At 39.0% G+C, this 20,433-nt stretch overlaps 1 protein-coding gene across 43 annotated transcripts in view; it reads right to left on the reverse strand.

Moving 5' to 3' along the window:
* ZBTB20 (zinc finger and BTB domain containing 20) overlaps window positions 1-20,433 on the reverse strand; it is an 863,676-nt gene that overhangs the window by 226,788 nt on the left and 616,455 nt on the right. For 2 of the 43 annotated variants that reach the window (XM_070794751.1, XM_070794075.1), the window contains exon 1: window positions 1-20,433. This exon is cut by the window's left edge and continues 13,712 nt beyond it; it is cut by the window's right edge and continues 27,759 nt beyond it. The exons of the other annotated variants lie outside the window; for them this stretch is intronic. The gene's annotated coding sequence lies outside the window, so the exon portion shown is untranslated. 43 annotated transcript variants of the gene reach the window in all.

Here is a 20,433-nt window from a genome sequence, read left to right on the forward strand (position 1 = left end):
ATGTTTCCTGCCCTGAAAGTGGAAAGGAAAAGAATAAAGATGAGTCCCCTCTCATTTTTAACAAGGGTCTCCATAAAGCTCCCAAGGGCTTGACATTATAGCAGATGAATATGATGCACGCCAGTCAAAGAAAATCCGACAAAAACTCTTAGCAAATACGTAAATTAGAGAACATTGCCCATGAGGCAAGCTGGCTCATTCCACAGTTTCGTAAAATAATGAGAGCTTAAAGTGTACTGACAGTGTGTTTTCATGTACATATTATTTCTCTGTATACATTTTGAGGTATAGAATTTTTACAAAGATTAAGGCATACGTTCCATGTAAAAGGTCCAAGTGTTGAACTGTAGATAATTTCAAATAGGAAAGAAGGCTGGAGACAGGATGTGGGTCAGTGCAGGGGATGAGTGAGAAGGAACTTAGGAGAAAACCAGTCTAGGGAAACGTCAGGTAAGTGATCATAAGTTCCGTGATGTCCAGGTCTATGTCTGGTAATGTTTTATTACATATACTTTAGCCTAATATAGCCAGTGGAAACAGTGACAGACTTTATTTTCTTGGGCTCCAAAATCACTGCAGATGGTGACTGCAGCCATGAAATTAAAAGATGCTTGCTCCTTGGAAGAAAAGCTATAACAAACCTAGACAGCATATTAAAAGCAGAGACATTACTCTGCCAACAAGTTCCATATAGTCAAAGCTATGGATTTTCCAGTAGTCATACATGGATGTGAGAGCTGGACTATAAAGAAATCTAAGTGCTGAAGAATTGATGCTTTTGAAGTATGGTGTTGGAGAAGACTCTTAAGAGTCCCTTGGACTGCAAGGAGATCAAACCAGTAAATCCTAAAGGAAATCAATCCTGAATAGTCATTGGAAAGACTGATGACGAAGCTGAAGCTCCAATATTTTGGCCACCTGATGCGAAGAGCCGACTCATTGGAAAAGACCCTGATGCTGGGAAAGACTGAGGGCAGGAGGAGAAAGGGATGACAGAGGACAAGATGGTTGTATGGCATCACCAACTCAATGGACATGAGTTTGAGCAAGCTCCAGGAGATGGTGAAGAAGAGGGAAGACTGGCCTGCTGCTGTCCATGGGGTTGCAAAGAGTTGGGCATGACTGAGCGACTGAACAATAATATAGCCACGGGCCACTGGAAATCCTTCTCTTCAAATTTTAATTATCATCAATATATTAATAATCTCTGAAATCTATATCTTGAGCCATTAGTTCTCAAATCTATCTACAATTTTGAGCCATTAGTTCTCTCCTGACCTCTAGCCCACTATAACAAATGACTTATTGGACCATTCCAACTGGATAGCACAGCATGTCTAAAGTTCAACCACCTTTTCCTTTATAGTTTCCCTCCTTCCTATGCTCCCTATGTGAGCAAATAGCATCAATATTCACCCATATGTCCAAGTCTCATACCTGGGAATCATCACCCCTCAAATAATCACCAGATTTGTAATTCTAATGTAATTTCTTTTAATAATCAAAGAAGGCTTTTGTGCATAGAAAGCAATATTTACAGTTAATTGGGTTTTAAACTATCGTGTGTGTATGTGTGTACCTATCTATATACACATATATTATCCTATTTATTAGTCTAACAATTTCTCTACAAAAAAGGAAAATGTTTCCAGGAAGGGTGAGGTAACTAGGTAGAAAATTTGGGACCTTTAACTATTTCAACTATTCAGGAGGTTGGAAGAATTAGGATCTAATCTAGGAGCACCTTCCGGAATGATTCTTTAGGGTGTCACCACTGAACACACTGAATATTCTTAGAGTGACTATGACGATGAGGAGTTTTAAGGCAACATCCCACAAAGGGAATTTTACAACCCATGTCTTCTGTGTTCAAGTTCTGTGCTGCTTGCTCAGTCATGTCCGATTCTTTGCGATCCCATGGACTGTAGCCCACCAGGCTCCTCTGTCCACAGGGATTCTCCAGGCAAGAATACTGGAATGGGTTGCCATTCTCTTCTCCAGGGAATTTCCCAACCTAGGAATCAAACGGGGGTCTCCTGCATTGCAGGTGGGTTCTTTACCAGTTGAGCTTCCCAGGAGTTCTGCTCTTACCTACTTCTTTTATAATAAACTTTCCACTTTGTAGCCTAATAAAGGTAGATAGTATTTTGTTTTCTCCATCAGCCAGGTACCTTGACTTTGGTGACCTTTTACTTTTGATGTTTCTCACATTTCTAGGTGTCTTGTTCCCACTCCACCGCTTTAGCTTAGGCCTCCATTGCCTGTCATTTGTAACATGGTAATGGTCCACTGTGCCATGTCCCCTTCTGTTTCTGAGTCTTTGCACATGTCACTACCCGTGTCCAGAACAGCCATATTCCCTGGTAAGCATTTACCAAATGAAAAAAATAACAAATGCTTTAGATGTTGCTGCTTTGGGTACGAAACAGAAATAGTAGCCCACCTAATATTCTGGATAAACCTGCACGAAGTGCTCTTACTCTCAAAATTAATTTTGAAGAACTTGAATATTTTGCCATGGAGAATCATGGGGGCCGTACTACAATATTAAGTTTTGCATCTAATAAAAATGCCTATAACACAGAGAAAGAAGGACTCATTTTTTTTTTTCTTCAATTCATCCAGCAAATATTTGTGGAACACCCTTTATATACCAGGCACTGTTACAGACACTGGAAATTTCTTAGAGTACAAAACAGACCAAAACTACCCCTCCAAGATACAACCTCCTGTGATTATGGGCTTATATTCTATGACAAGGGGAAATAAATATGTAAATAAAGCATTCATCTGAAGGGAATGATCTCTATGATGAAAAATGAAGCAAAGGTAGGGGGTACAATTTTAAATATGGTTGCTATGAAAGGCTTTCCTTAGAAGTGAAAATTGAGTCAAGACCTGAAGATAGTGAGCAACCAAGACTTATCTGGGAAAAGCATTGCAAGCGATGAGAAAAGTAAGTACAAAGGGCTCTGAAGTGAAACATGTATGGTGGGTGAGGGAAGCAAGGAGGTCAATGGAGCTTTGGAGGTATAAGGGAGGGCTCAAGTGCTAAATGAAGACACAAATTAACAGAGGAAACTGCTTGTGTAGGCCTTGTGGACTATTGTATAGGCTTTTGTTTTTCCCCCTCTGGATGGATAGGGAGTCATTAGAGACTTTTGAGTAGAGGAGACATGTGGTCTGACTTACATTACATGCATTACAAAGTATCCTTCTGCCTACTATTTTGAGAACAAACTGTTTGAGGCAAGTACACAAACAGTTTCAGAAACAGAAAAGGTAAAGATAGGAGGCTACTGCAGTAATCCATGTAACAGATGATACTAGCTCGAGTTAGGATAGTAGTAGTGGTCAGGATGAGAAAGCGGTAAGATTTTGGATGTGTTTTGAAAGTAGATTTGCAGAATTTGTTGGTAGGTTGGATTTGTGAGATAAATAAAAGACTGAGAGAAACAAATTTTTGACTTGAACAACTCTAAGGATGGAGATGCTATTTACTGGGCTGGGAAAGAATGCCTATTTGTTAGGTAAAATAAAAGAATTCCATTTGAGTATTTTACGTTTGTGGTGCTCATTAGACTTCCAGTGGAGATTTTGAGTAAGCAGTTGAATATGTGAGCCTAGAAGTCACATATTCTAGCCCAAGGTAAAGGCCTGGACTAGAGATAAAAGCTTAAGCTGTGAGCTTGGGTATGAATATTAAGGAAGTGAACAGAGATTAAAAAAGAGGTTCAAGGACTGAGCTGCGTGACCCTCCAGTGTTTACATGCTGGAAATGAAAATGTATCAGTCAAGACGAGTGAGAAGAAATGGCCTGTGAGGTAGAAAAAAAATCAGATGAGCCTGGAGGACTGAAAGCTAAGTGAAGAATGTGTTTTGATGGAGAAAGCTGTGCAAACAATGTTGAGAGGTCAGGGAAGACTGAATTGGTTGATGGAGTTAGAACCATGGAGGTCACTTATAATCTTAGTGTGAACTGTTTTACCACATTGGTGGGTGCAAAGGTAATCAGAGAGGGCTCAAGAGAGAATTGGAGAATAGGATTGGAGAGTGTTCATAGTGAGTATCATGACATTTCTTGAGAAGTTTTGCTGAAATGGGAATCAAAGAAATAGGATAGTAGCTATAGTGAGTGTCAGAAGAGAGTATTTTTTAGGGGGAGATAAACGACAGCGTTTTGTGTGCTTGTAGGAAAGATTTGGTAGATAGGGAAAACTGATCAAGGAAGAGAAAGAGGGGAGCTTTTATGAGAGCAGTGTAGATGAGTGTGTGAAAGAGGGCGGGGTCTAACGCACACAGAAGGGTAGGTTGAACAGGAGCGGGCAGAGTTTCTTCACAGTTATGGAGAGAAACCAGGGTATGTGGGCACAGATGCAGATGGGAGGGTAGGTGTGATGGGGAGTGAATGCGCAAGTTCATTTTTGAGTGCTTCTATTTTCTCAGTGGAGTAGGAAGGAAGGTCATAAGTTGAGATTAAGGATGGGGAAGGAAGTGTTGGAAGTTTGAGAAAGGGAAAGATGAGAAATATTCTTATAGCAACATGGGGAAGGGAATGGATAGGGATGCTATGCTATGCTATGCTAAGTCACTTCAGTCGTGTCCGACTCTGTGTGACCCCATAGACAGCAGCCTACCAGGCTCCCCCGTCCCTGGGATTCTCCAGGCAAGAACACTGGAGTGGGTTGCCATTTCCTTCTCCAATGCATGAAAGTGAAGTCGCTCAGTCGTGTCCGACTCTTAGCGACCCCATGGACTGCAGCCTACCAGGCTCCTCCATCCATGGGATTTTCCAGGCAAGAGTACTGGAGTGGGGTGCCGTTGCCTTCTCCGATGGATAGGGAAGTGTGATGTAATTGCAGGGCAGCACTAAGAGCCTCTCTGAGCAGTTAGAGTTTAAAGGGAGAGTCAGGTGACCTGTGTGTTTTTCTCCAGCCACATTCAGCTAGCCTGTGGGCCTGGAATAGATGGGGAGTTGCAAATGATCAGTGTAGTTGAGACTTGCCAGTTGAGGACAATGAATCAAGAGACGATCAAGGGGACTAAGGAGGTATGCAAAGACATGATTAGAATCATTGTCCATGGAATCTAGTTATACAAGGAAGGGGTAATATGAGAGCCTCGGGGTAGAATCATTGTATTGGAGGCACTCGGAGGCTTCAGGGATTGCTGTAACAGAGGGGACAGTGGAATTGGGTTAAGAGAATATTAGGTGGTTGGTTGGAGAGTGGGATGCTTGAAACTGAGATTATGGAAAGTTTGTAATTATTAGTAAATAAAAGGTCAAAAGTATAACCACGGGAGTGAGTAGCTACGGTAGGGTAGAGGACAGATCACGACTGAATTAAGGGATTGAGAGGTAAAGTATCAGAAAGATTATATATTTAGACACTGAAATGACCTTGTATGGTGATGTGGTAGAAATGAAAAGAGCGTTAGTGAGCCAGTGGCTAAAATCGTCAAGAAACTGGAGGTGGCAGCCAGAGATGTAGTGGATCACCTCAGGGGACAGAAAACTTTTCCTACCCATCCTCAGCTTTCCCCCTCTCTCACTATCTTCACAGCCTATATGACTGGCATTAGTAAACTTTTAATTTCCCAGACTAGCTAGCTGTAAGTAACCCATGACTTCCCTTTGTTCTTTCTATTTAAGTTATTCCTAAGTCTGAAGAATTTCCACTTTCAAATATTTACTCTTCTTTCTCCCCATTTTGGGCCATCACTACTCTTGCCAGTCACTCTTCCCTATAACTCAGTTTAATGTTCTTTATGGTACTAAGCACTGTCAGAAATTATCTTGTTCAGTTTGTTTGCTTTTTGTTGCAGGGAGATTCTATTTTCCATCATGAGAATGTAAGCTCTGGAAGGGGAAAAGCCTTGACTGTTCTGTGTTTGAAACATAATATCCTCCACAATAAATAACCCTATAATGAATTAATGAATGGCCCCCTGTTACATGCTGATGAATCCTAATTTTCTGTTTCACACACAGGCATTACTTTACCTACTACCTCTTTATATTTCCTCTCCTGCTCAAACCATCCATTTCACTAAGTTAAGGCCATTATACTGCTCCCCCTGAAAATTTTGTTAATTTCTATCCTGGTGATTTTATCATATTTCTCCCCTGTTTTTAAGTCAGTCCCCCACACACCAGTTCTTCAAGGCTAAGCTTTGGTCTCTTCTCTTGGATGGCTCTTGCATGATTACTCTGAGACCTGCTGATTTCTCCCTTCTCGAAAAACCTGCTATGCTTAATAACATCAGCTGCCTTATATTTTGTAGTTGTTTAAGGAGTGTTCATCTTCTCTTTTCAGTTTGAATATAGGTTTATTTTTGGCTCAGGGATCCTGACTTACATATATGGTATCAGTTCAGTTCAGTTCAGTCACTCCTCAGTCATGTCTGACTCTTTTCGACCCCATGAATCACAGCACGCCAGGCCTCCCTGTCCATCACCATCTCCTGGAGTTCACCCAAACTCACGTCCATCGAGTTGGTGATGCCATCCAGAAATCTAATCCTCTGTCGTCCCCTTTTCCTCCTGCCCCCAATCCTTCCCAGCATCAGAGTCATTTCCAATGAGTCAACTCTTCGCATGAGGTGGCCAAAGTTCTGGAGTTTCAGCTTTAGCATCATTCCTTCTAAAGAACACCCAGGGCTGATCTCCTTCAGAATGGACTGGTTGGATCTCTTTGCAGTCCAACGGACTCTCAAGAGTCTTCTCCAACACCACAGTTCAAAAGCATCAATTCTTCAGCGCTCAGCTTTCTTCACAGTCCAACTCTCACATCCATACATGACCACTGGAAAAACCATAGCCTTGACTAGCCAAATCTTTGTTGGCAAGGTAATGTCTCTGCTTTTCAATATGCTATCTAGGTTGGTCATAACTTTTCTTCCAAGGAGTAAGCATCTTTTAATTTCATGGCTGCAGTCACCATCTGCAGTGATTTTGGAGCCCCCTGCCAAAAAATCATCTGACACTGTTTCCACTGTTTCCCCATCTATTTCCCATGAAGTGATGGGACCAGATGCCACGATCTTCGTTTTCTGAATGTTGAGCTTTAAGCCAACTTTTTCACTCTCCTCTTTCACTTTCATCAAGAGGCTCCTTAGTTCCTCTTCACTTTCTGCCATAAGGGTGGTGTCATCTGCATAGCTGAGGTTATTGATATTTCTCCCGGCAATCTGGATTCCAGCTTGTGCTTCTTCCAGTCCAGCGTTTCTCATGATGTAGTCTGCATAGAAGTTAAATAAGCAGGGTGACAATATACAGCCTTGACGAACTCCTTTTCCTATTTGGAACCAGTCTGTTGTTCCATGTCCAGTTCTAACTGTTGCTTCTTGACCTGCATATAGGTTTCTCAAAAGCCAGGTCAGGTGGTCTGGTATTCCTATCTCTTGAAGAATTTTCCACAGTTTCTTGTGATCCACACAGTCAAAGGCTTTGGCATAGTCAATAAAGCAGAAATAGATGTTTTTCTGGAACTCTCTTGCTTTTTTGATGATCCAGCAGATGTTGGCAATTTGATCTCTGGTTCCTCTGCCTTTTCTAAAACCAGCTTGAACATCTGGAATTTCACGGTTCACATATTGCTGAAGCCTGGCTTGGAGAATTTTGAGCATTACTTTAGCGTGTGAGATGAGTACAATTGTGCGGTAGTTTAAGCATTCTTTGGCATTGCCTTTCTTTGGGATTGGAATGAAAACTGACCTTTTCCAGTCCTGTGGCCACTGCTGAGTTTTCCAAATTTGCTGGCATATTGGGTGCAGCACTTTCACAGCATCATCTTTCAGGATTTGGAATAGCTCAACTGGAATTCCATCACCTCCACTAGCTTTGTTCGTAGTGATGCTTTCTAAGGCCCATTGACTTCACATTCCAGGATGTCTGGCTCTAGGTGAGTGATCACATCATCGTGATTATCTTGGTCATGAAGATCTTTTTTGTACAGTTCTTCTGTGTATTCTTGCCACCTCTTCTTCATATCTTCTGCTTCTGTTAGGTCCATACCATTTCTGTCCTTTATCGAGCCCATCTTTGCATGAAATGTTCCCTTGGTATCTCTAATTTTCTTGAAGAGGTCTCTAGTCTTTCCCATTCTGTTGTTTTCCTCTATTTCTTTGCATTGATTGCTGAGGAAGTCTTTCTTGTCTCTTCTTGCTATTCTTTGGAACTCTGCATTCAGATGCTTATATCTTTTCCTTTTCTCCTTTGCTTTTCGCTTCTCTTCTTTTCACAGCTATTTGTAAGGCCTCCCCAGACAGCCGTTTTGCTTTTTTGCATTTCTTTTCCTTGGGGATGGCCTTGATCCCTGTCTCCTGTACAATGTCACGAACCTCATTCCATAGTTCATCAGGCACTCTATCTATCAGATCTAGTCCCTTAAATCTATTTCTCACTTCCACTGTATAATCATAAGGGATTTGATTTAGGTCATGTATGGTATACTCCATAATAATTAACATAACATAGGATAGGTAATGAATGTTCCAAAAAATACCATGGCTTCATGGAATAGTTTCATTGACTTCTATTACCCTCAACAATCTGACCAACTTGACTCCTTTCCCACTTTTCATTGTGCTTTTTGCTAAATCTGAGTATTCTTTCTGCTGTACCAATATTGTCTTCAGTACCATGCCCTCCTGTCCGAAGCAGAGTTTTACACCCTTGCATTGCAATTTTCATAACTAAATCATTGGCTTTGCCATTATTGTTGCTGGAGTTTTTTGGTAATTTTAGTATATTCAGGACACAGCTGCCAAGATCATCTTTCTTCTTGGTTGATTTGATTCTTTCTTTAAAAAGAAATCCTTGCAGTTCTTTTTCATCACACTTTATGTATCCCCTTGGGATTTATTTTTTCCTTGGCTCCATCCTTGGCCTGGTTCTTCTCTAGTTTCTCTGTGTTCAGTCCCTGCTTCTCACTAGATTTGCCCTTTGTCTCATTTAAAGGAATTGGTTTTCACACCTTCTTTCAAACCACCCTGTATATTTAGAATAGTTTCTCAAATAATATAAAATTTATAATATTTATGAATAAGTGACACAATGCCAAGATATTCTGTCTCTTCTTTCAAATAACATCTGAAGATGCACCTGTACCACTGAGTTCTATATTTAAGATATTGAATAAGTATCATTCATCCATCTGCTTTCATTCTGTCTTGCATTTTTCAAGACCTGCTTAAGAGTTGTATTGTGAGGTCTTTGGGGCTGGGGATTGTCTGGCATAGAGTTCACAAATTGGCCTTTGCTCTGTATATTCATATTTCTTGACAAATAATAAATAATAATAATAGCCCATTGTGCTTTTTTACATTCCATGCATAAGTCCCTGGAAAAAGGAAAACTAATAACCAGGGATTATAATAGAAACACTGAAACAAAACTAACCTCTTACTAGGTTTTGCTACAGTAACATAGACTTCTAGGCCCATATTCTAATAAATAATTACCTACTTAAGTCATTTGTAAATCATTCCTTTGCCAACATTGTGTATCATATCAAATGCCTATGTGGCTTTTAGGACAGAGAAAAACAACTAGAACATTACAGCTACGTGGGGGATCAGAGCGAAAGCAGCAAAATAAGAGGTTTACTCTGCTGGGTGCGCAGTTTGTAAGAATTAGTCTCACAAGCAGAACTACTTGACAGAATACACGCCCGCTCTCCAGTTCCCTTCTCCCCCTCCCTTTCTCTCCGCCACTCCAGACCTCTTCTCAATAGCGGAAGACTTGCTTTTTCTTCTTTCTTTCTTTTTCTACTTATTTTTTTTTTAAAATCCAGGTGGGTAGTGTGTATCATTCTGTATGAAAAATCTGCTTTTCCTGTGATTATAACAAATGTTCTGATTGAAGCTGCTCTATGAAAACGGCTGTATGTCTAACGGAGGAGGGGACTGTGGTCATGGGCGGAGTGTCTCCATATTTATCCACAGATGAGCCACATTCAAACTCCAGTTTTCAAATGAAGACAAAAATGTTACCATTGCCTTGTTACTGCAGTGGCCACTAGATGGCAGGTCCAAAAATCTGAGTGGAACCTCAGAGGAGGGCAATTCTTACATGGGAAGTAAAATAATTCTGGTACTCAAGCACTGGTTTATCAATAAGCCTCTGTTCTTCACCAAAACATTGGGTGGACAAGGCAATATCCATGTGATTTCACAGAACTGCAGTGAGAAGGAAGCCCTTTGATATCTAGGTGTGTAGAGTATTGTCTACACACAATCCAGATACAGCTAGAAATTTAGACTTCTATTAACAGACTTTCTCAGACCTGGTTTTTATAAATGTTCAGTTGTATTTCATTTATCTTGTGGTCCTGGCACTACCTTGCCATAATCTCAGGGGATATAAAATGTAGTTGTTTAATCTGCCTCTGTAAGAACACAGAGAAAAGACTGTCAAACAGGCTGTGAGATAAATAAATACACACACACACACACACACACACACACACACAAATAAAACTGCACTCTGTATCACTTAGCAAAATGTATTTACCAGTAATTCCAATTTAGAATTTTATATATCTGTCTATATGTCTATCTATATCTTTATTTTCTATACTAGAGGCTGACCTTATATGCATGTAAATTGTTTTAGAAAAGAGAATGAAAGACATTATTGAATAGGAAAAACAAGTAGTCCCCATGATTGAAGCACATATGAGTAATGAGTAAATTTAGAAAAGTTCTGTCTCACCCAGTGTTGTTTGCATTTTCCTGGACTGAGATGGAAGACTTCTAAGAGTGGAGCTTATGAGGCTACGAAAGAAGGCATTCTTAAGCCAGTTATTCTGAAGGTAGATTGCATCTCTCTCTCCAGGATTTTTTTCTTTTTTGGTTACTAGATTATCCTGACATAAGTGGTTTGACTACATGGACATTGAGCACTTTTCTTTACCTTTTAATTAAAGAATTGACCTTATGACTTTTAAAAGTAAAGAATCACAAGCTCTGAGATAATTTATCCTTCTCACTTGAGAAAATATGTTCTAAAGTCAAATTTATGTTTGTACAAAAGCTGTGACATGCATTTTGATATACATTTACGCATCCTTGCCAATTAAAATTCTGTCACAATGAAAGCAACATTAACTCAATTATAGCCATACAACTCTCTCATCACTCACCTTTTGTTCCCTCTTTCTTATAAAACTTAGGTAAAAGAATAATAGTAAACAAGTTGATTTCATCTACCCTTGCTCCGCATCTTTGGACAGTTAAATGTCTACATGAGACCTGAGAAGAGGACATATACTTATTCTTATTCTTCAGAATAAGAAACAAGCTTCTTTTTTTTTCTGTAAGGAATAAATATGGACTATCCTGATTAGCAAGAAGAGATTTTACATCAGCACTAGCTGACTTCCTTTCGTTTGGCAGTAGAATTTAAAATACGATGACAGAAACAATTTATGATGAAGTTCCATGGTTATTTCTACATAATTGTGGTGAATGGAATTTAACCTCCTCTTCTCCTCCCACCAAAAATGCTAAAACTTGTGCCTGCCTCACAGAAAAAGCACTGGAATGGAAGCTGAAGCCTGGGCTCTACCCTGATTTTGAGGGTATTTCACAGGGTGAGAGCCAGAGAGTATGGCCTCCCTCTGGGCTCCTCTTCCTCACCTCTGAGGCTTTAAGGAGAAAGTCTGGGATCCTTCTCTGCTTTAACATTCAATATCCAGAGAAGTGAATTACCATGCATCCCAGATATTTTTTTTTCTCAGAAATAGACGAATTTTCTCAGATGAGAGAACAATGCTGTTAAGGACTTTGTACTGAAAGTGAACACGTCCCAGTCAGCATAGTGGATCTGACTCACAGAAGGGAAGCCGGGATTCTTTCTTTCTCCATTCTGCATCACTCTTCCACAGACTCCCCCATGGTCCATAAATCTAAGTCCTGCCCCAGAGGACCTTCTTGGCAGTCCCTGGTTGATTATTCCCCAAACCCTTTACTTTTCCTCTTGGACATAGAGCCAAACTCTGTTTCCCAGCCCTCCCTGCAGACAGCCACGGCCTTGTGACCACATTCTGACCAGTGGGATGTCAGCAGAAGTGACATGCACTGCTCCAGAGCTTACCCATAAAAGTTCCTTCGCAATTATTGCTTTCTTCCATCAGCAGTCTTCTGGCTGGAGGTCACCTGAAGGTGACCTTGGAAGCTATGTGCTGAAGATGACAAAGCTTTGGCCAACCTGGATCTCTGACCAATCTTTACATGAGCAACAGAGGAAATTTTGCATTAGGCCTCTGAGACATGGAGGTTTAAGTAAATAGTATAGAAACTAATATTATCTTAAGTAAGAAGCCCTCTAAACCAGAGATTTGCTCCCCCTCCAAGACATTTTATGTCTTAGTGACCAGATTTTCACATTGTAGTAGATTCCTTACTGATATGTAAGATCTTTGAGGACAATATGTATTTTATTCATATTCTCATCCTCCACAGAACTCTAGCCAGCTGAATAAGTGCTGAATAGAACCTGGACAGTTTGTAAATTGTAGAATGTAGTAAAAGAAGTATTGATTAAAAAAAAAGTCCTAGCTTTTTTCTTGTCCTATTTTTTCAGAGTGGTAATGCTATACTGTGACCACCGTGTATGTGGGTGTGTATGCTTAGTCATGTAGCCTTTTAATATATTTTATGTATAGCTTTCCTAATACTCATGCTCCAGAAATTAAGTGCAAATTAAATATTTTGAAAAATTAAAAAATACAAAAGCAGGAGATAAGTGAAGAGATGAATTGAGAAATGTGAAAAATAAAGGATTAAAAATTGTCTGGATCATCATTACATGGGTCTTCTACTAGCCCTTATGGAATTATAGCTATAAACTATTACCTCAGATAAACCACCGTGCTTTTGGTACCTTACTTTCAGTGTTAGTATTGACCTCTTTTGAGCCAAATTCCTTAGACATTTTCTGTTCTATTTTTAGCTGGTCTCCCCACAGCCCCTCCCTGAAACACTTCACCCTGGTTTTCTCAATACTGGCTGGATTTTCTCATTCTCTGTCTCTGACTGTCCTCTTCCATCTTTTCTTTGGCTCTCTTTCTTATCCACTCTTTAAGTATTAGAATTTCCTAGTATTCTGCTCTGGGTTTTCCCCATACAGCTAGTTCTTGAGTCATCTCAGTCTTACGGTTTCACTGACCACTTCCTCGCAAATAACTCCTGAGTACATCTGGCCCAGCACTCACTTTCTCTAGAGCTTCAGACCTGTATTGTCTATGGTCTCTTGGACACTTTTAGACAATCTAAACATCTTGTAGCAAACTTGAATATGGCAAGTCCCAAAGCAAAAGCATGACTTGCCTTTTCCTGGCAAACCTCTCCCTCCTTCTCTGCTCCGTGTCTTGGTAGATGACACTGAGTTAGACACATGAAACTCTCCTTACTCTTCTCTGTCCCTGATCTAAATTAGCTAATTAAATTCTAAATCTTCAAGTGTCTTTACAGTAATTTTGAGATTTTTAGCCTGTTTGAGGACTAGAGAAGTAGAGGCAGATTAAAAATAGGACTTCTTTTAACTCAATGTCGAGACCTACCACTATGAATTTCTTCACACAAACATGTAAAAGAGGCAAGAAGAATGGAATGACAAAAAGATTTTCAACCCTTCCATCATACCTGAATTACCCTGTGAACTGGCAGAGAATCACGAGAACTGTTCTGAGAGTGAACATTCTCACATTTCATTTCTTCAATCGGGACTGCTTTGAAACAAAATTTAATGGAAAGAAAAGATTTTTTCAGAGGTGACAGGAGCTGTGCTCACTGCTCTTCCTTCCATAACCTCTGCAAAAGAAGAGTTTAAAAAATGTCCCTAAAGCCCAAACCTGCAGAAACTCTAGGCCTGTGGTTTCCATCCCTTCCTGGGTATAATTGTGAGGGCTTCCCTGGTGGCTTAGAGTGTAAAGAAACTGCCTGCAATGCAGGAGACCAAGGTTCGATCCCTGGGTCGGGAAGATCCCCTGGAGGAGGGCATGGCAACCCATTTCAATATTCTTGCCTGGGGAATCCCATGGACAAAAAGCCTGGCGAGCTAGAGTTCATGGGGGTCGCAAAGAGCCGGACATGACCTAGCAACTAACACTTTCACTTCTTCTTTTGGGTATAATTGTAAGGCCTTGCATTGATTTTAAGTGTTCTATTTTCCACTGACATTCAAATGAGACTCCTCCCTCATCTAATCAGTTACTTTGATTTCTTGATCTTGAAATTCATTCTTCAATGTTTTCTACAATTCTTCAACATTAATAATAACTTCCTATAGCAACTGTGGTTCTTTTTCTTTCCCTGGTGATATATTTATCATCTATTACACAAACCTCCTCTTTGCTTCCCCCCTTTGCACCACCAGCTCTAACATCTTAAATTTTCATTTGACATACTGCTTACCTAAATTATTTCATGTGTGTTCCAATCCATGGAAATTCATTTTTGTGTGACATAAATCCCTACCCTATTCTATTTCACAGTAATAAAACTTTATACTGAATTGCCAAAGAGATAGGTAACCAACCACGCAGTTTAAATTAAGTGCAAGATACACATGTTTGAATATTCTTCTCTCTGTCTGAGATGTGTAGAGACAGGCCCTGTTTGTGTCTGAGCACTCTGTCATCCTACTCAAACTGTTGGAGTTAAATCACATAAGAACAGTTTTCTCACTTTGAGTCAAAAGTAACTTCTGTTATGAAAAATAAAAAGCACTGTAATGAAATCATATGTGCATTAAAAAACTCTTATAAATAATGGTTATGATTCAGTACAGTCTATGAAAGAAGCAGCTCATGACTTGAGCACATGCCAGTGAGATTAAAACTCATCCAGGGTTGGCATTCTCATTGATTGCTGTCCCTCAGCACCTTCAATGGCTTCCAGTCCTTGTCCATGCTAACCTTTGCTAGCTGTTGTAGCCATGGTAAATATCCTGTTTATTGGATTTTATTAGCATTTAAAATTTTGACATTTGGAAAAAGTACAATCTTCCTTCTTTTTCATCCTGTCATTTTTAATGTATAAGTGTCCAGGCTTTTTCCAATTTTAAGTTTCTTTCTCCTAGCTTCAGAAAATTATAATTTTGGAAAGTCACAATTATACTGCTAGTTTGTGGCCAGAACATATCAACCTCATACAACAAAATTTTAGTCAGAGGTGTTATTCACACAACTTAAGCACCAAAGTTTAATTCTGTTTTAGTTATTTGGCATTTTTGGTGAAATGAGTTTTGGTTTGAATCACTCATTTAACTATGTTGATTCTCCACCTCTTTTGGTAATATAATAGTTATAATGCTAGATATCTGCTCAGCACTATGAAGTTTTCGAGGTACTGCCATATACACAGTTCTTATTTAATGCTCAATGGAGGGATTGGGGGCAGGAGGAGAAGGGGACGACAGAGGATGAGATGGCTGGATGGCATCACTGACTCGATGGACGTGAGTCTGAGTGAACTCCGGGAGTTGGTGATGGACAGGGAGGCCTGATGTGCTGCGATTCATGGGGTCGCAAAGAATCGGACACGACTGAGCGACTGATCTGATCTGATCTGATGTTTTGTTATAAGCAATCAGATATTACAGCCATTTCTGAGATAAAGAAACACAGAAACAGAGAGTATTAATATTACTCCGGATCACACGTGGTTGGCAGCGAGACCAGAACCAACTCCTATTCCAGGGTTCTTTCCACCACATACGTGCATGCCTGTGTGCTAAGTCACTTCAGTCATGTCTGACTCTTTGTGACCCTATGGCCTGTAGCCTGCCAGGCTCCTCTGTCCACTGGATTATCCAGGCAAGAATACTGGAGTGGGTTGCCAGGCCCTCCTCCAGGGGATCTTCCCGACCCAGGGACTGAGTCCACGTCTCTTACATCTTCTATACTGACAGGTAGTTTCTTTATCACTAGCGGGACCTGGGAAGCCCTCTTTCCACTACATCACATTATTATTATCATTAACATTTATTTACCACTGCATACTTATTATTGCTTTTTAATTATCCAACCATCATGTCCTTCTCGTCGTGGCACTGATGTACTTAACCTATTTTATCTGATCTCTTTCCTAGGTTGTATCCACCCTCCCAGTTCTTCATGGCCCTCACTAGACTGTGAACTACTTGAGGACAATGTTTTATCCATGTTTGGATTGCTAGCCCCTGGTGAGATCTTACCATGTGTTTGTAAATATTCACCTTCTCTTAGTTGTAAACTGTTCTCAACACATGAATTAAAAAAAAATGATATAAAGGTTAGTATTATCTGAGAGGAAGGCATTTCATCCATATCACAAGTAGGAGAATGGAAAAATCAAGAGTGAGTAGCTTTCTTTGAGAGTATCAGTGAGTCAGTGATAGAGATGTGAAACAAAAACAATCTAGGGATCTTCATGCTCAGGTTACATCTCTACCACCATAGTTGAACTCACTGGGACCAGACAGAGTGTGGGGGCTGTGCAAGCAGCATGAATATAGTATTTCTACAGCCCTTGTGCGGGTTATAATTGTTTAAAAGAACTGTGGCAAACTGGACATTTTGTTCCCTTCTAATTTATCTGTGTTTCTGTAGCCATGTCTTCACTTCTAAACACTAATCACTTCTCTAGGTGAGCTTAAGTGCCTAATTATTAAGAGCCCTCCAAATTTCTAGTGCCATCTTCAATACAGTTAGTGCCCTTTCTGTCCCATTTGCCCCCTGTGCTTGGTGCTGAATCAGTGTAGCAAATATCCCTAATGAAGAATCATGACACAGGGTTAATTTTACAAATTAAGCAATTCCTTTAGTTTTTATGTCGATTCCTTTCATCTTTGAATCCCCATCCTCCATTTGCTTAAAATACATCCTACTGTGAAACTGAAAAAACAATGTTACTCTGACAGTTCAAAGGGAAATTACTGAAACCTAGGCTATTTTCTACAGATTCTTGTCACCTGTAAACTCTTGCATGTAGCATCAGATAACCCAGTCTTCCAGGGAATGGTAGGACAATACATTAGCAGATTTAATATTAATCTCTAGAATCCCAGATTTATTCCTGTCCAGGTTAAGTGCTCTTTTGGTTATTATACCAAAAAATAATACAAAAAATCGATTACAATCGTTAATGGAGGCTTAAAATATTAACTTCCATAGCTTTAACCCAATATCTATAATTAAATGCAAAAAATGCTAAGTTCATGAAATTTTAAGGTTGAGCTTCTAATTGCACAAAAATCATGAAATTTAAAATTAAGGTTTCCAGTGCCACTATCTTGTTAGTTCTGCAACATTCCTCATATGATTTTTTGCAATATATGTTTCATTTAAATGTGTCTGTGATAGAGTTCCTAAGAAAGAATACAAAGTACAATAGGCTTGAATTCACCTCATAGATGTCTGCTTAGAGCTTTATATAATCAAAAGTATTGGGAAAATGCAATTAGTTTTAAGTTACAATGCCCCATTTGAGTGATTATCATGCTTTTGTTTAGGAATTTGTCCATTTCCCCTATAAATCCTTTAACCATCACTTCTAGCCATCCCCTGGAGAAGAAAAGACAATTTATGTAAAAACAATCAATCTGTGGGCTGGGATAGTACATATGAGTCTGTTCTTCCAACATTTGACAGAAGGTATTCATGTGAAACTACGACTTAAGAGAGTATATCAGAATATTCAAGTTTATGGGTATATTTAATAGACAAACCAAGACTCTGGGGATGGTTCGATAGGGATTCAAGTCCTTTTAATGCTACTTACTAGCCAAGATGACTTTGAGCAAATTATTTAACCTCTCTGAGTCTTATTACTGGAGTAATTATATCCATTTTGTAAGGTTATCATGAAGATTAAATGAAGTGACGTATGTCACACAGGTTTTGTAAAGCTCTCTTGGAATTTATAGTACCATTCAACTACTACCATTACAGAATGAATAACCATACTTTAACCATCATTTGGTTGTCCATATGTATTTCTGAAACACAAAATTATCATTTAGATTTATTCTATTAAAAGGTATATAGTGGTGTGTTTTTTATACATATATATATATTTATTTTTTTTTTTTCATAATAGTTCCCTTAGGATGGGTATGTGTCTGTGGCTTATCACTGAGCATACAGATGTGTTCAATACATGATGCATCAGGTACATCAGCTAATTCTGAAAGCAAACGAGTGAAATGAATTCCTAGATATTGAGGTGCCATGCTCAATATTTTCTTCAAATGTTATGAAACAGTTGTGTCTAAAGAAAGAATATGCTTGAGAAATTCTAGTCCAACATGCAATTTAGAGAGAAAGTTATAAATCATAAATATAAGGACTTAAAGCTAAAGTGCCACCTCAACCAAAACAATAATAAAAACTCCTAAGTGCATTCTGGCACGAATAAATAAAAGCAGCAAAAAAGCCTGTTGTGGACGATGCAGAGCCCAGGAAGGCAACCAAGTGAGTAAACAGTAAGGCAGGATTATCCTCATTTGGGAGGAATCCATTCCAGACAGGAATTAAGGGGGAGGGGGTGAGGGAAGGAGAAAGGAGGTTGGGAGGAAGGGCTTTTGCATGTAAAAGCAGCTAAGTTACTTTGTGGAATGAAAAGGAAATTTGCTTTTCCCTGTCAACAGTAATCTTGTTCGAGGTCTAGCAGACAGGTACAGAAAAGATACATGTGTTCCACCTACTTGGCTTTTCTCTTCTGGCAGTGGGGTATACAGGCAAGGTTCAGGTTAATCAAACCCACTCAGAGTAACATGGCCAAATTTCTTTCCAAGGGTATAAATACGTATTCTTCAATAGCTTTATTCAATAGACTGATAATTTATTGCACAGTTCCTGGCACATTCACAGCCAAATGGATTTGCTCCTGGGTGTACTACAATGCAATAAGTGGATTTAAATGAAAGGTAGGGAGATTTATACTGAAGCCATGAATCACAATTGATAATTACTGAAAGCAAAAAGTTTCACACACATGTAATACCCAGAAAAAAAAAAAAAACAATAATTTCTGAACCTTGTTGGCTTTTCCTATGTTAAAACAGTGGTAGAGACGAGATTTCAAACAGGGGAGTAGCTGGATCAATGATGTCAGCATCACGTATCATCTCTGACTTCCTGTGATGTGGAACAAATTAACTTATCTTCTTAGTACTTCATTTTCTTATCAATTAATAAACTGACTATAAAACCTTTAACTAATATAAATTCTATTAGAAAGTGGCCTGTTTCCAAAATAAGCCAAGGACCCTAGCTATCTAAACCCAAAGACTTATATTCTCCAAGGTTTTTAGCAATATCACCATACATTTATAATATTGCAGTTAACTCTTCTAAGACTAAGAAAGTAGTTAAGGTTTCAATGGTCATGAAGAAAGCAATGGTTATTTTCTGAGGAAGGCAAGACTTTTCTTTCTATGATAGTTTAACTCAAAAACTTTTGAAGTCCTTTTCTTTAAAGATTTTCATAATTTACCTTTGAGAATAAGCATGAAAAAATCTCAGGAAATGAGTAAATATTGCTAATTTAAATACCTCCCTCCCTACTCCAGGAAACCTCACAAAACTAGATGACAATTTGGAGGTATTGCATTCAGCAACAATTTAACAAGCACCTACTAAGTCTGACATGAGGCAGTGACCCAAAGCGTTCATATCATAGTTCACCATCAGCTAGTATCATAAAGGCAAGACTAGTCATAGTTAGGTTTAGTGGTTTTGGTTATAAGGTAAATGAAGTTCAAAACAGTGATCATTTAAGTTTTATTTGATTAAAGAATTTGAAATAATCATTTATATCCTTTAAGTGTTTGTCTACAAATGATCTCCTTGCTAAAATGCTGAGAATTGCCACCTAGAGCCATTTTTGAAATAATGAGAACAAATCAGTAACAACAAGAAAAAAAAACCCAGTGATTTGGGTGAAGAAATCTATTTTATTTAACAAAAGTCATATTACCTAAGACCAAAAAATTAAATAAAAAGTGTTCTTAAAAACTAGATTTTTATCTCCCAGCTATGTTGAAAACTTTTTCATTCAGCCTGTATTTAATTGTTTACTAATTGAACATGGAAGATAGTATCTCTAGGAACTTCTATTATTCCATCAATATATTGAGAAGAATGACTCCCTATTTCAAGCAGTTATCATGAAGGGACCCTGTCAGAAAACTAAAATGAAGTGGCTCATGAAGTTGATACATAGGTTAAATAAAATACAAGAATTCTGCTCATACCCCTTCTTTCTCCTTGGAATGGCAAAATCCATGAGAATCCCTGGATACGAAGGAGGGAAAACTGCTTTGGATATTTATGCACCTGGCTAGGCTAGTGAAAAAAGAACATGAACCTCATTGTTACTGGATGCTTCCAGATGGCCTTTCGTATATAACAAAGAGGGCTGCTAGTAACTTTAGAGTGTTTA

The sequence above is a fragment of the Bos indicus genome, chromosome 1, assembly GCF_029378745.1.
Source record: "Bos indicus isolate NIAB-ARS_2022 breed Sahiwal x Tharparkar chromosome 1, NIAB-ARS_B.indTharparkar_mat_pri_1.0, whole genome shotgun sequence".
In the NCBI taxonomy this organism is placed as follows: domain Eukaryota; kingdom Metazoa; phylum Chordata; class Mammalia; order Artiodactyla; family Bovidae; genus Bos; species Bos indicus.